Raw genomic sequence first — 15878 nt, 5'->3', positions numbered from 1 at the left:
CTGTCCAAGAAAGACGCACGAGGCACTGGCTGCAAATGCAAGAGGTTTATTCAGACACAGACGCCTGTGGGTGCTCAGCAAAACCTCAGCCGGAGCTTTGGTGAACTGGCACACCGGGCTTTGGGGTACAGGTCTTTTATAGGATAATGGGGCAGGTTTCGCGCGCGCAGGAAGTGACAGGTTTCTTATTGGTTATTTTGAACCCAACATATAGATTACCTAAAGGGCAAAGTTGTTTTTCACTTTATGTTCCTGGATAAACCTCATGACAGTTACATATTAACACTCTGGTTTTTCTGCTCCTGCTTATCATTATCAGTTCCTCTTTGTTCAGGCATGCCTTGGGATCTGCTTTTCTGTTCTTCCTCAATCATCCTGTCCCCTCACAATAGACTACCCTTAACTGATTAACAGAGAGACCTCTCTTTACGTGGGTTAGCAACATGCCCTGATGGTTTCACAATGGGGCCTGGGGTTTGGGCTGGGGTCTTTCACTCTCTCTACCCCATCTACTGTAATTCATTTCTCTCCTTATTTTTCTCCCATTCCCCTCACAATCTCTTATATGTAATTTTGTATAACAATGAGGGTCTCCTTCCATTTCCATGCAATTTTCCTTTTCTCTCCCTTTTCCTCCCACCTCATGACTCTGTTAAATGTTAATCTTTTCCTCCTGCTCTTCCACCCTGCTCTGTTCTTAGTTGCTCTCATTATACTGTGATGTCTTTTCAAGTAACTTATATTAATATTACTGGTGTGCTTCACAAGCATGAAATCCTCCACAACTCACTTATTATTATTATTATTATTATTATTATTAGAGGCCTGTTAATTGCATTAAATGCCTCGTATGGGGTTATTTTAAGGCAAAATTTTCTTCCAATAATAGAACCGAGCCCAGAGAGAAATGTATTGACACTTATAACTGTTTATAAGATTAAAACAATTTGTGAATAAATATGTATATATATTTTTATGAAAATGATATCACAATTACTTTAATATATATTATTTAATTTTTAATTCTTTGTCTCCTAAAAAAAACAGTTTGAGCTTTTGAACTCATTAGCAATGTCCTTATATCCCTTCCCCAAAAAGTGACTCACAAGAATAATTCAAATTATTGAGACTCATAAATTTTTGATCCTTTATTTTAACTTGTGAAGTCTAACAATTTTCTTTTTATTTTCACCCTTAAATGAAGCCCACTTTTTATAGCTTTCTTGTTATGTAACTGACCATTAATATTCTGCAAATTTTACCCCCATTCTAATCACTTTGGACGATTGATGTTTTGTTGGAGGGGATCTCAAAGTGTTCATGCACAATGTAGGAAATGGATATAGTAAGATATAAGACTGGTGATTGCTGAGTATGTAGATTTTGCTATACAAAATAAGTATTGGTGGATGATATGGGGGTAGGTAGAAGAAGAGCAATGAAAAAAAAGAAGAAAAACTTAAAACACTAGAGGGGCTTACATGCTACAAGTCTACAATGATAGTGTGAATATAGAGGGTAGTGTTCTTGGAAGCAGCAATAAAATTTGAGGTAAAGAAAAGGTAATTTTTTGCAGAGTTCCCAAATGAGAGAGCCAGTGAATAGGTTCTGTGTTTAACTCTTCCCACCTAGGGGTGGAATTTATAGTTCAGAGGTTATGTCTCAGTAAGTAGTAAAACACCATTTCTATGTACCTTAACACTTTTTCATGGCTACAAGCTGACTTTGACAATTCCAGTCACATTACATCTTTGCACTTATTAGCTATTCATTCATTAATTAATTCATTACATTATTTATTTTTTTATTGGTTCACTTTTTCTTTAGTTGTCATCATTTTTACATTACTGGTGATTACATAATAGCATAAATATTCTGAATGTTGACTTTTGGTTAAATATTGTTTTGTGTTTATTCATACATTTATTTTCATTGAAATGCTTTTCTTTTGCCAAGCATGATTTATGTTAGACCTCAATCTTCATTTATGAGGACTAGATAAATTCACATTATTCCAAATAACTCAAGGATTCATCATTTTTGCAAAACCCTAATCACCCACTAAAGTTGACCCAGTCTGTGTCAACTAAAAGCTGTGTAAAAAGTCCTCTTTTTTATATACACTTTAATAAATAATTCCTCTCTCACTTTTATATTTTGGAGAGTAGACTAACTTCCAAAGTAGTAGTTAATAACCTAGATGAGTTTTCCAACTAGCTCACTGTTACTTTAAATTATTTACATCCTTGACACTAAGAGTGTCACTAATTACTTTTTTATTTTTTTCAAGATCTTTCTCTCTTTCTCTATCTCTCTCTCTCTCTTTCTCTCTCATGACAAATTCAAATCAGATATGCTTTTTTACTAAGAAACACTCTCAGCCTTTAATCAAACATTTTATAAAGAAAAAGTGTTTCACTGATTTTCTTAGAGCCTCACTAAGTTGCTTAGGCTAGCTGGCTTTAATGTTATAGAAGATTGCATTATATATATATATATATATATATATATATATATATATATATATATATAGAGAGAGAGAGAGAGAGAGAGAGAGAGAGAGAGGGTAGTGTTCATTTGACTCTTTCTCTTGGGTACTGTGCCAGAGTTACCTTCTTCTTTCACTTCTACCTTATTTCTGCCTCCAAAGAAACTATCCTTTATCCTCATACTACCATTGATCCACCATTAGACTTTTAAAATCTGAATTCTTGAGCTGGTCATTCTTTCCCTCTTTCCTTCACAGCATTTTTTTCTCTATGCGTACATATCCCACCAATACTTTTTCATGAATACTCATTACTACATACTCAGTATCCACCAATCTCACATCCTGACCCATCCCTGTTCTGCCTCTTCCATGGATCACTTTGAGATTCCCTCCACCCAGATATCAATAGTCCAGAGTAAGGTCAGGTAAGGGTGTCATATATGCAGGTTTTTAAAAGTCATTTACATAAAAACAAGCCTATAAAAATTGGCATGTATTTTGTGTTAGGTTAAAAAAAGAAAATCTACAGACTGCTCTGTTATACTGAATTGTTTAAAATTCATTAATCTCAATAATTTGGAAAAAGAAATTCTATAAAAAGGAGAATAAAGAAAAGAACATAATACACAAATTTGACAAATTTGAAGACACACCAAGTGTACATATCAAAGAGAATCATATATCAGTGCTTTCAAAAGACAAATTAATTAGAAGTAAATGTAGTTAATGTGAGATGCAGTAATCATTTATTAATTATATATCATGGTAGTATACATGTATATGTACAAAATGCATCTCATATAATTATGAGTATACATATGAACTCTACTGTGTTTTTTTTTTGTTGTTGTTGTTGTTGTTGTTTTTTTTTTTAATTTTGCTGACAACACTATAAATACCTAAATCTAGGGTTATGTTTTACCAAATGTTCAGGATACATTTTGTACTTTATAAAGTTTACAACTGACAAACAGACCTTTTTTTATTTTTAATTTTTAAAAGGAGTACTATTTATTTTCTGTAAGAATATAATGACATGATTTATCTTTAGTTTTTAAATATTTTAATTATATATGAAAACAGAATGCATTACAATTCTTATTACACATATAGAGCACAATTTTTCATTTCTCTGGTTTTATACAAAATATACTTACATGAATTCACTTCTTTATACATATACTTAATATAACAAAATACATCATATTCCACCATCATTTCTAACCCCATGATCTCTCTCCTCACCTCCCAACCCCCAAAAGTTCATTTTGATACCCAATGATGTATGTTATGAAGTTACAGAAAAAGAGTATATACCTTATAATAGTATGAACAAATAATGTTTTGTAACTAATACATAGCATAATAATAATAATAATAATAATAATAATAATAATAATAAACTTGCCATTTAGACATTAATAAATTATACATCTAGCACTACTGACATCTTTTCCAAGAAAATTGACCTCTTTTCCAAAAAGGGGGGCGGTGTTTGTGGGGTAAAATTGTATTCTATGCTTTCTTAATATCAAGAATAAATTATTTTCAGAAGTAATATATATTTCAATATAAAAATAAAATAGAACCAGGTTCCATGGCACACACCTCTTATATCATTGGATTGTGAGACTAAGGCAAGTTTAAAGCCTGAGTTTAAAGCCAGCCTCAAAAATTTAGCAAGGCCCTAAGAAACTATGTGTGACCCAGTCTCTGTGTGCCCCTGATTTAAATTTCCAGTAAGAAATAACAACAACAAAAAGAATACAAAGTATTGATGAGGACACAGAACAAATTCTCATGAACTAAAGATGGAGTAATAATTGCTGTTATTTCATCATGAAAACTGTATATATATATATATATATATATATATATATATATATATATATATATATATATATGAAATACTCCTCACCAAGCAGCTTAGACCTGTAGAAATTATAGTATGTGTGTACCATGACAGTGTACAAGTATGTGATAGCATAAGACTTGAGCTATACTTGTCAATACAGTACAAATTTGTGGCATAGGAGGAAAAAGAAGGTGATTCAGAAAAATAAAAATAATAAAGTTTGAGAAAACATGGTTTCTGGAGCCCAGAAAGATTTTTAGTTTAATAAGAGTACGAAATACCACATAAGTATTATACTGAAGTTACATCTGTTAAATACATCACATTTATAATGGATTTCAAGGAAAATATGTGGAACTTATCAAAACTAAATAAAAATTTACAAAAGCACATAAAATAGCATGTGCATAAATAAAACTAATCATTACAAAGACAAATATTTTAATTAAATTTAATATATAATATTTTTAATCAAAATTTTAGCATGTTTTTCTTTAAATACAAGAAGAGATCTGGACCTGTTGGTGCACAATTGTAATCCTAGTACCTTGAAAGGCTGAGACAGGTGTATTGTGAGCTCAAAGCCAGCATCAGCAAAAGTGAGATCCTAAGCAACTCAGTGAGACACCGTCTCTAAATGTCATACAAAATAGGTTTGGGGATGTGGCTCAATTCCCCTGAATTTAACTCCAAGTACCAAATAAAAGAAAATAAAAGAAGGGACCAAAAAAAATTATGTTAGAAATAAAATATATGTAAAATACCTCAAAACCTTTAATAAAAAAAAAAACACAAATAATATAGTTATTGTTATAAGACATATTTAATGTATATAATGAAACTATATTGCAATAATACAGACCAATATATCAAAATATGAATCATATCTGAAACCATATGTAGATCAATAGTATTGTTAAGAGCAATAGAAAAGTATATGTAAAACCGACAATATGAAAAATAACATTACACGTGAATGAATGAATCTATCTAACCTATAGTGGCAAATTTCACTGTTAGAGTGTGTGTGCAGAATGGGCAAGATAGTCAGTTCCAACATTAGCAACACTATAAAAAGCAAATATTAAGAGGGAATGATGTTGAAAATAAAACAGTATATTAAATGAGACACTCTTTCTCCATCTATATATACATTTAAGGAAAAAAAAACTACTGTAAGTGTCTCTTTGGCAAAATCATGAATGAGTAGAGAGATTTAGATACACTGGATATTAGTCTGGTCTTAAGAAATGTACCACATTTTGGACAAAATCCCTCATTACCATCAACGCCTCTAGTGAACAGAAATGTGAGAGAGGGTCTGAGTATGTAGCTCAGTTTTTAGAGTGCTTGCCTTGTATGCACAACGCCCTGGGTTCAATCTCTAGCACCACAAAAAAAAAGAAAGAAAGAAAGAAAGAAAAGAAAAAAAAAGAAAGAAGGAAATATGAAAGAAATGATACAAAAAATGGCGATATCTAGGAGCTATAAAATCCTTCACAAGTGTTCCATCAGGTGTGACCAAGACAAAAAAACACCCAAATATCAAAACTGTCAATTTATCTCAAAAAATAATCTGCCAACATATTTTCCCAATTGCTGTTGCTGACAGATGAAGTTCACTCTAGCTTGTATTATTGGTGAAATAGGGAGGAATCCAGTAAACCACTCTTAGCTTGAGTGAGATTTTAGCACTTCCTGAATCCTGCCCCAACCCTGATACACTAGTAATAAGGCCAGAACTACCAATTCCTCCTAGAAAAAGTTTTTTTTTTCTTTTTTTTTTTTGTGGGTGTGTGTATGTGTGTATTGAATGTTTCAAATTTAACACATTTTGTTTATGTTACATGTCCCTGATACACTAGTAATTATGAAAGAACTACCAATTGCTCCTAGAAAGTTTTTTTTTGTGTGTGTGTGGATGTGAGTGTCGATGTGTGTACTAAATATCTCAACTTTAACATATTTTATTTAAGTTACTGTGTTCTGAAGTTCCAAACTCTAGAACAAAAGGTGATTGAGCTTGTGTAAATCTCTGTAGATTTCAAACAAATGAATTTGCATTCTTTTTCCCAGCACTTTTATGAACTATGATACCAAAAAGCAGTTCAAAAAGGAGGTTAAAAAACAATGATCCCGGGCTGGGGATGTGGCTCAAGCAGTAGCACGCTCACCTGGCATGCGTGCGGCCCGGGTTCGAGCCTCAGCACCACATTAAAAACAAAGATGTTGTGTCCGCTGAAAACTAAAAAAAAAAAAAAAATGATCCCTGTTTATTTCAAAAAATCTTTACAAAATAGTCCTACATTGGCTACTTCATATAAACTTTCCACAGGGATAAAATGCATCAGTCAAAGAGATTTTCTGTAGCCTGAGCAGTGTTGTTGAAAAGGTTATTATAACAATTTGAAAGAGCTAGTTGTGGAGGCAAGTCAGGAGGATTGTGATTTGAAAGACAGCCTTAACAACATAGCAAGGCTATAAGCAACTTATTGAGATATTAGTGATATATCACCTGTTTCCAAAAAAAAAAAAGACTGGGGAAATAACTCAGTTTAAAGCACTCCCAGAGTTCAATTCCTAGCACCAAACCACACCAAACTAAACAAATATCTGAAAGATAGTAGGGACTCCAGAGTATAGGTGGTTCTTAAGAGTTCAAAATAAAAATGTCATATAATCCACTAATAATAATTTTTTGAAGCAGGGTATTATTGTCAATGTCTGTACTCTCAGTGGCTTGGGAGGATAAAACATAAGCAACTTAAATGCAAGACCAGCCTCAGAAACTTGGCAATGGCTTAAGTGATTCAGTGATATCCTGTCTTATTAAAAAACATAGGGATGTAACACAGTGGTAAAGTGCCTAAATAAATAAAAATAAATAACAACTCTTGGTTTAAAAATGCCCTATAACCCAGCAATTAAAATTCTGGATAAATATCTAAAGAATTTGGAACATTTTTGTTAAAGAAATTACTTCACTGCCATTTTTATTTTAGGTTGATTCACAGTATCTAATAAAAGGGATCAAATGAAGTGCCTTTTAGATGCAAGGTATTGATGAAAAGGTTCCTTCCAGCTCCAGATAATCCATCTACTTGCCTTAAAGGCTTCATACTTAAATTCAAACTGCTCCCTAAAAGGCAAGACTCAGATATGGATTCTTCTGAGTACTCCAAGCAATTTTGGTACCTCTGGACAAATTGTATAAGAATTTTCCAAAACTAAGGAATAGGTACATTTTGGAGTTTGGAATGTGAACAACATACAGTAAATTCCTCAAGGGGGAATTTAATTCAGACACTGTGATAAGGTGTCTTGTCTGGGGAAGAAAGAGGATATAAAATCAAAGTTTGAGATAAAACTAGACTTTGCTTCACTTATTTCTAGGTTATTGATTTAATCCAAACAGATATTGGGAAAGGGTTAAAGCTACTATTTAAAATTTATGTAAAACAGGTATTTAAAAAGTACCACGAAAGAGCTGAAGGTGTTGCTCAGTGGTACAGTGCTTGCCTAGCATATATGAGGCCCTGAGCTTAATTCTCAGCGCCACATATAAATAAATAAAATATTAAAAAAATACCAGGTAAGAGTTTAGGGTTGTGGCTTAGTAGTAGAGTGCTTGGCTAGTATGCATGAGGCAGTCTGTTTGATACTGGACCCACATTAATAATAATAATAATAATAAAGATAAAGATACTTTGTTCATCCACAACTAAGAAAAATAATTATTTTTTAAAAGTACAACAGTGCAATGGCCTGTAACCTTCTAATTATCTGTGTTCTAATTAAGCCCTTGCAATTGAACTTTCTTATTATTTAAATTAAAGTCCAGTTCCACTTTTGTTTCCTGCCACACCAGGATAAAGGAGTTTGCTTGAATATTAGGAATGCTTCTAAATGTCATTTTAATAAAGTTGTCTTACATATTTAAAAACTTACTTGAAAGAAAACTTAGTGGCACAGGCCATAACCCCTGTGGCGCAGAAGAATTGTACATGGGTATCATGAGTTCAAAGCTACCTTCAGCAAAAACAAGGCACTAAGCAACTAAGTGAGACCCTCTCTCTAAAGACATAAAAAAAGGACTGGGGATGTGTCTCAGTGCCCCTGAGTTAAAACCTGGTCCAAAAAAAAAAAAAGAAAAGAAAAATCAAAAAATTCAATTGAGGACAAATACATTAAAGAAACAAACAAACAACAACAAAGAAAAAACCTTAATTTTGGACAAATTAACTACACTATTGTGAGGATGGCTTTAGTCCTGGCCTAAAAATCTCCATTTTAAGACTTTCACTTTGAAACAGGCAGTCTCACCAGGGCATGCCTAAAGAAGCCCTGCAGTGTTGCCCTCAGACATAAATAAATCACTTCCCCCTCACCTTGATAGAGTGAGGCCTCTGTCAGGTTGTCCTCACCTAATAAGAGGGAAAGGTGAGAAGACCAAGGTGCAGACCACCAGACCAGGTGTTTCTGGCCCTAGATTAAATGATGTCATGGAAAAATCTGTTGGTAACTAACAAGGATTGAAAAAAGGGTAAAAAAGCTACAAAATTTAGTATGAAGAGTATAGCAAATGAAGAGATGTTCATCCAGCTCAAGAAAAAATGCACTTGAGCTGGGGAGGCTGATGAGGACTTGGAATGACATATCATCACTTTTCATCATTTGTATTATCCTCACCATTCTTAAACTCTACAGCCACACCTTAGTGAGACAGGGAAAGCTAAAAGATTTTGTGATGTTCTACTAATGTGATGAAAACTTAATTTCAGTGGGGAGAAACCCAATAGGGAAAATAAAACTAAAAGGCAAGATCTCCCACACACCCAAAATATATACTTTTATGAATAAAAACTTTATCAAAATTACATTAAAATTTCATTTAACTTTTGTGCTGTCTTATGAGAAAGCAAATTTTATTTTAAACTTCTAAGCAATGTCCTAAGGGATTAATATTTTCCCAGAGGGAAAAACATTATAATGCACTAATATAATTTAAAAATTTCTAGTATTCATAATAAAAATTAAGAAGGACAGCTTAAATCAATTTAATAACATAAACCACTGTATCCAAAATATTATTATTTTTTAAAATATCAATAGACTACTAAATTAATGTATTTTTCAAGCTTCATCCTAAAATTTACTCTTGACCTCTCAGAGATATCTATGTTCACCATAGCTATATTCCATGTTTGAGATCTATAAATACTCTGACCTCAGCAAGGTGAAAAAAATGGACAACTCAGTTCTGTGTCATAAGTTATGGAATAAACATACCAAACAACATTCTCTCAGGACCAAAGAACAGGAGAGACTCTGCAATTTGAGAGAGCAGCCATCTACAACTCAGAAGTGTACAAAAGTGGACACTGTTTCTCACAGGATTCTGGGCACAGATCCATTTTCATTTTAGATATCATACTTTAACAAAAAAAGATTGGTGTCACTGGAGAGAAGACTCTAGGACATCAGATCATCAGTAACCCAGAAACTAGAGTTTAAACATTTTTTTTAAAATTTATTTTGTAGTTTTGTCTTCAGCCTAATGCAGGGTTGTGATTTCAGTTTTCTTCTTTAGTATGGGGTACACTGAGAATATAATCCAACATTAAAGGCATAGAAGTCTACACATATTTCCATATAATTCAATAAAGCCTGTCAAGAGATTAAAGTTTAAATTTAAATTAATAAAAATTTAACCAGTACCTATAAGGCACAATATGTTTTTCACACAATTTCTGTTCCACATTTGATTGAATCCTGGCATTCAAACAATGTTTAGTAAATTAGATATCTATCACTGAATAAAACAAACTATATACAAATTATTGTCTCAAGTGTGGGCTTATCATCAATTAAGACTGGGTTTATATGGGATCTTTTTACTGCATTAGTTGATCGTTTGTAAGGTTACTGTACTTCAGAGGGAGATATGGTTGCCAATAAAAGAACCCTACTTCTCAGAATCAAATAAACTAAGGTGGTCTCTTTCTCATTGAGGTGACAGTGTTATGAAAGTAAAATCAAAGTATTCAAAATGTTTCCTGACAAATACACTTTCATAGTCACAGATTTACATAAGTCACACACTAAAAATATGAGCTCAGGTCCAAAATGTGGGAAATATACTCTGCACTTTAGCTACAAGAGGATTAAAAACACATTGTCAACTTTTTGTGTACAGATAGGGCTAAAGAATTACTAATATATTGGCATTCAGTATCATTCTACTCTAGACTACATGAATTATCAATCTTTCATTATTGTCTTAGAAGTTAGATCGTGACACAGAAAAGCAGAATATTTTTTTGTACCAAAGACTGGACTCAGAACACTTTATCACAAATCACATCTCTAGCCCATTTGTTTTTAAAGACAAGCCAAGTTCTCACTAAGATGCTTAAGGCCCCACTGAGTTGCTGAGTCTAGCCTTGAGCTTAAAATCCTTTTTCCTAAGCCTCTTGAGTCACTGAAATTACAGACATGCACTATAATATTGGCTCTTGTTTCCTGGTTTATGAACAGGCAAAATTAAAATCCTAAGCAGAGAAACAGCTGTTATAATTACCCCTTTGTTAATTCTGGCTTATTTCCTAAGGATTAAATATTGAAACCCATATTTCAATCTATATTAAAGGTAACATTATCTATTTCAGTGAAAGGTATGTTGATCTCCATTCTATCCAGACATTTTTTTTTTACTGCCTAAACATTTATTTAATTTGAAAAGGTTACTCAATATATTTCAACTTCTGGTTTTTCTGCTGGCATTATTAAGATATTAGGTTCAAACCTTACAGCCTATGGAAAATTAAGGTGTGGTTATAGCTAAAGAGAAGACTATATGATAAATATAATTTTAAACTCACAAGAATGAGGTATTTTTTTAATGTATCCTGGGTGAATAAGATAGAGTGCACAGTCAAATCTTAAATCATACAAAGCAGGTTCTATCTCTAGTTAATAAAGAAAAATATCAAATACAAAAAGTTGTGTTGCAAAATCACATGGCACTTGGTTTGTTAACAGCAGTACAGGAATGGATTCCTGCATTATTCAATTGTATGTATATTCTGAATCATCAAAATAATATAAATATTATTTCAAAACATATTACATCTTTAGTTTCAGCCACACAGCAGTTGATCAATGATAAGTTGAAAGAATGATGAGCTTGTCAGGATACCATCTGGAGATCGCTTTTAGTAATCCTAGGCAGGGGGGATTGTGTTCTAGTCATATCACAATACAGTGTATTTTTCGTGGCCTCTGGATGCAGAGCTCTTACTTCCTTGCTAATAGATCATTGCAGAAGACTTCAGGAGTGTAGATTTTTTGATGATGAATCCTAAAAGTGTGGATCATTGGAAAGGCCAAACATGGCTATAGCTGCTCTGTTGTTGATGCTTCCAACAGGTTGTTATTATTATTTATTGAAGTAATAAATACCCTGATTTAGTGTATTAATTCATTGTCATAAAAATTTTCTTTTGAGAATGTGTTCATTATGTAAAATATTGACCATTCATCTTTGTTTTCTGTCCTATATATGAAAAGGCCAATGGCAAGATGCAGGAATCTAAGGGCTGAAGGTTCTGGGATGTCTGGGAGCTATTGTGTTTTTTTGCATAAACATGACAACACTGCCAACTCTGCCTCACATCTCTCAATTGCTAGAGACCCGAATTTTACATCCTGGGTCTCAACATCCACACAGCAACTGTCAAAGTCTTTAGGATATTTGCAGGTGAGAGATATCTCAGTCCTGATAGATTAATAGAGGTTGTTAGGGGAGTGGTAGCACCTATGGACACGAAGAAGCATACACTACTTAGTTGCCTCAGTTCTATTACAGTGGACTCCTATGGAGAGTTATGATATACTGGGATTAGTTCCTTGTAAGCAGAAATAAGGATTCTGACTGCACTGTGGGCAAACATGAACCCTTCAAGTTGAAGTCTCAATGAAGTATTGAAGCCTAGGCCCCAGCCCCTGGCCAAAGAAAAAAGTGGCAGCAATGGCATAGATGATTTGGAGAAGTAGTCAAATGAATCATGTGCAGCTGCTCTCACCATGGGATGAATGGTTTCTATACATCTGAGAGCAAAAACTGATGCAAGTTTATGAGAGACTACCAGAATGAGAAATTACAAGATAATCAAGAGGTCTAGGATCCAAAATACACCCAGTAGAGTAAGATCTCTGTATTTTGAAAATACCTATCAACCTTACCCATTGTGATGTTGAGTCTGTAGAGAAGAAGAAGAATAAAGGCTTTCAAGTCCAGTCATTGGATGATGCATAAAATGAAACAACAGCAGCCAATGGTTCCAGTGAACAACTGGCATGGCCAGTGCAGGCATCCAAGTTTAATATATTTTACCTGTTAAGCAGAACTGATGGACTTAAAAAATAACTTACCCATGTTTCAAGAGAGCAAGATTATTATTTTTTGTCTATAAAAATTAGAGATAAATAGCATTCTATGTTGCACACTAAAAATGGTGAGGTTAGCATTGCTCCTTATAGTAGAAGTTGTAAAATGCTAAATTCCATGAGGCATTTAGGGCCAAAAAAAGACCAAAAAGAACAAGTGTGTTAGTAGAGCTTCCAGAGAGCTATGTTTTTAGCAAATAGCTAATGTCATAAACACTCAGATTCAATGTATGTACTCAAGGTCAAAAACATTTGTGAGCATGCTCTTACATCAGTCAAATGTTATTGATGTGCCTTCTTTGTCTGACCTGCATAAAAAAAAATTCTATTTAATAAATTTTTGGGCTGGGGGTAGAAGCTAGAGACTGGTTATGGGCTATTGCTGCCTTCAGATGTAGCAAGCCTACCATCTCAAAAGTTCCTCACATCTGGTGAATAGGGAGCCTACATCCTGGGAACAATTTTTTACCCTTCAAAAAGCAGATAAAACTCTAATTTCTAGAGTATACAAAGAACTCAAAAAGTTAAACGACAAAAAAGCAAATAACCCAATCAACAAATGGGCCAAGGACTTGAACAGAAACTTCTCAGAAGAGGATATACAATCAATCAACAAGTACATGAAAAAATGCTCACCATCTCTAGAAATCAGAGAAATGCAAATTAAAACTACTCTAAGATACCATCTCACTCCAATAAGAATGGCAGCCATTATGAAGTCAAACAATAATTGCTGGCGAGGATGTTGGGGGAAGGTGTACTCACACATTGTTGGTGGGACTGCAAATTGGTGCATCCAATTTGGAAGGCTGGAAATGGAACCACCATTTGACCCAGCTATTCCCTTTCTCAGACTATACACAAAAGACCTAAAAAGAGCATACTACAGGGACACAGCCACATCAATGATTATAGCAGCACAATTCACAATAGCTAGAATGTGTGACCAACCTAGATGCCCTTCAATAGATGAATGGATTAAAAAATGTGGCATTTATACACAATGGAATATTACTCAGCACTAAAAAATAACAAGATCATGGAATTTGCAGGCAAATGGATGGCAATGGAGCAGATTATGCTAAGTGAAGTTAGCCAATCCTAAAAAACAAATGACGAATGTCTTCTCTGATATAAGGGGGGGGGGGTGACTCAAAATGGGATAGGGAAGAAGAGCATGAGAAGAAGATTACCACTATTAGGGAAGACACGTTTGAGGAAAAAAGAGGGATAAGGGGAATTGCACAGAAGATGGAAGGAGGACCTCATTGTTATACAGAATACATATATGATGTTGTGATGAGAAAAAGAAAAAAAAATGTGTGTTGTTGAGAGCCACAGTTTAGGGTTTGGAATGACGCCTGGCATTTTGCTTGAGGAAATTGTTGAAAGGTGATCCTGCTCCAGGAATAGGGCAGATCCTGCTGCCTTTGGCAGCCCACTACTTTGGAGTTCCCATTAAGTTGTCAATGGGATTCAGGGAGAATTGGCACGCGGAACCTGGTGGAGGGAGTGTGTTCCAGAGAAGTGTGTGTAGAGTGCTGGTGAGAGTTCAGGAATAAAGACTTGCTGTTTGAACCTACAAGACTTTTGTGGCGGCTTGGTTATTTGTGCCCAGACAGACTGTGGCAGTGTGTCACATTAGATTGAATAAAGAGAAAGGATCGGAGAGGAGGGCAGGAGTAGGGAGGATACGAAGGGCAGCAGAATAGAATAGACAATATGATTAATGTATGTACATTCCATGTATGTATTATATGTCAAAATACATTCTGCTTTCATGCATGACTAAATAAAATAATGAAAATAAATCACATGGTAAAAAAAAAGTTCCTCACATCTTCTTTCAACTGCTTGAACCCCAAACATTGCTTTTTTGATATGAGCCCCTACACAGCAGCCACAGATGTGAAATTATTTTTGAGACTCTCACAAATCCTCTGTTTATGCAAGGAGTATTGTGTTGTTTTGTAGACATGCTCCCAGATAATATTTATTTATTTATTTATTTATTTAATTTTTTTTTATTCAAAACATTACAAAGATTTCAGAATCACATCGGTTACACATCCACATTTTTACATAATACCATAATAGTAACTGTTGTATTCTGCTACCTTTCCTATCCTCTACTATCCCCCCTCCCCTCCCCTCCCATCTTCTCTCTCTACCCCATCTACTGTAATTCATTTCTCTTCTTATTTTTTCCCATTCCCCTCACAAACTCTTATATGTAATTTTGCATAACAATGAGGGTGTCCTTTCATTTCCAAGCAATTTCCCTTTTCTCTCCCTTTCCCTCCCACTTCATGACTCTGCTTAATGTTAATCTTTTCCTCCTGCTCTTCCTCCCTGCTCTGTTCTTGGTTGCTCTCATTATATCAAAGAAGACATTTGGCATTTGTTTTTTAGGGATTGGCTAGCTTCACTTAGCATAATCTGCTCTAGTGCCATCCATTTCCCTGCAAATTCCATGATTTTGTCATTTCTTAGTGCTGCGTAGTACTCCATTGTGTATAAATGCCACATTTTTTTTATCCATTCATCTATTTAGGGGCATCGGGGTTGGTTCCACAGTCTAGCTATTGTGAATTGTGCTGCTATGAACATCGATGTGGCAGTATCCCTGCAGTACGCTCTTTTGAGGTCTTCAGGGAATAGTCCGAGAAGGGCAATAGCTGGGTCAAATGGTGGTTCCATTCCCAGCTTTCCCAGGAATCTCCATACTGCTTTCCATATTGGCCTCACCATTTTGCAGTCCCACCAGCAATGTATAAGAGTACCCTTTTCCCCACATCCTCGCCAGCACTTGTTATTGTTTGACTTCATAATGGCTGCCAATCTTACTGGAGTGAGATGGTATCTTAGGGTGGTTTTGATTTGCATTTCTCTGACTGCTAGAGATGGTGAGCATTTTTTCATGTACTTGTTGATTGATTGTATGTCCTCCTCTGAGAAGTGTCTGTTCAGGTCTTTGGCCCATTTGTTGATTGGGTTATTTGTTTTCTTATTGTTTAATTTTTTGAGTTCTTTGTATACTCTGGATATTAGGGCTCTATCTGAAGTGTGAGGAGTAAAAATTTG

Source organism: Callospermophilus lateralis, unplaced genomic scaffold (assembly GCF_048772815.1).
Source record: "Callospermophilus lateralis isolate mCalLat2 unplaced genomic scaffold, mCalLat2.hap1 Scaffold_74, whole genome shotgun sequence".
NCBI classification, from domain to species: Eukaryota; Metazoa; Chordata; class Mammalia; order Rodentia; family Sciuridae; genus Callospermophilus; species Callospermophilus lateralis.
Note: the sequence above shows the minus strand (reverse complement) of the source record.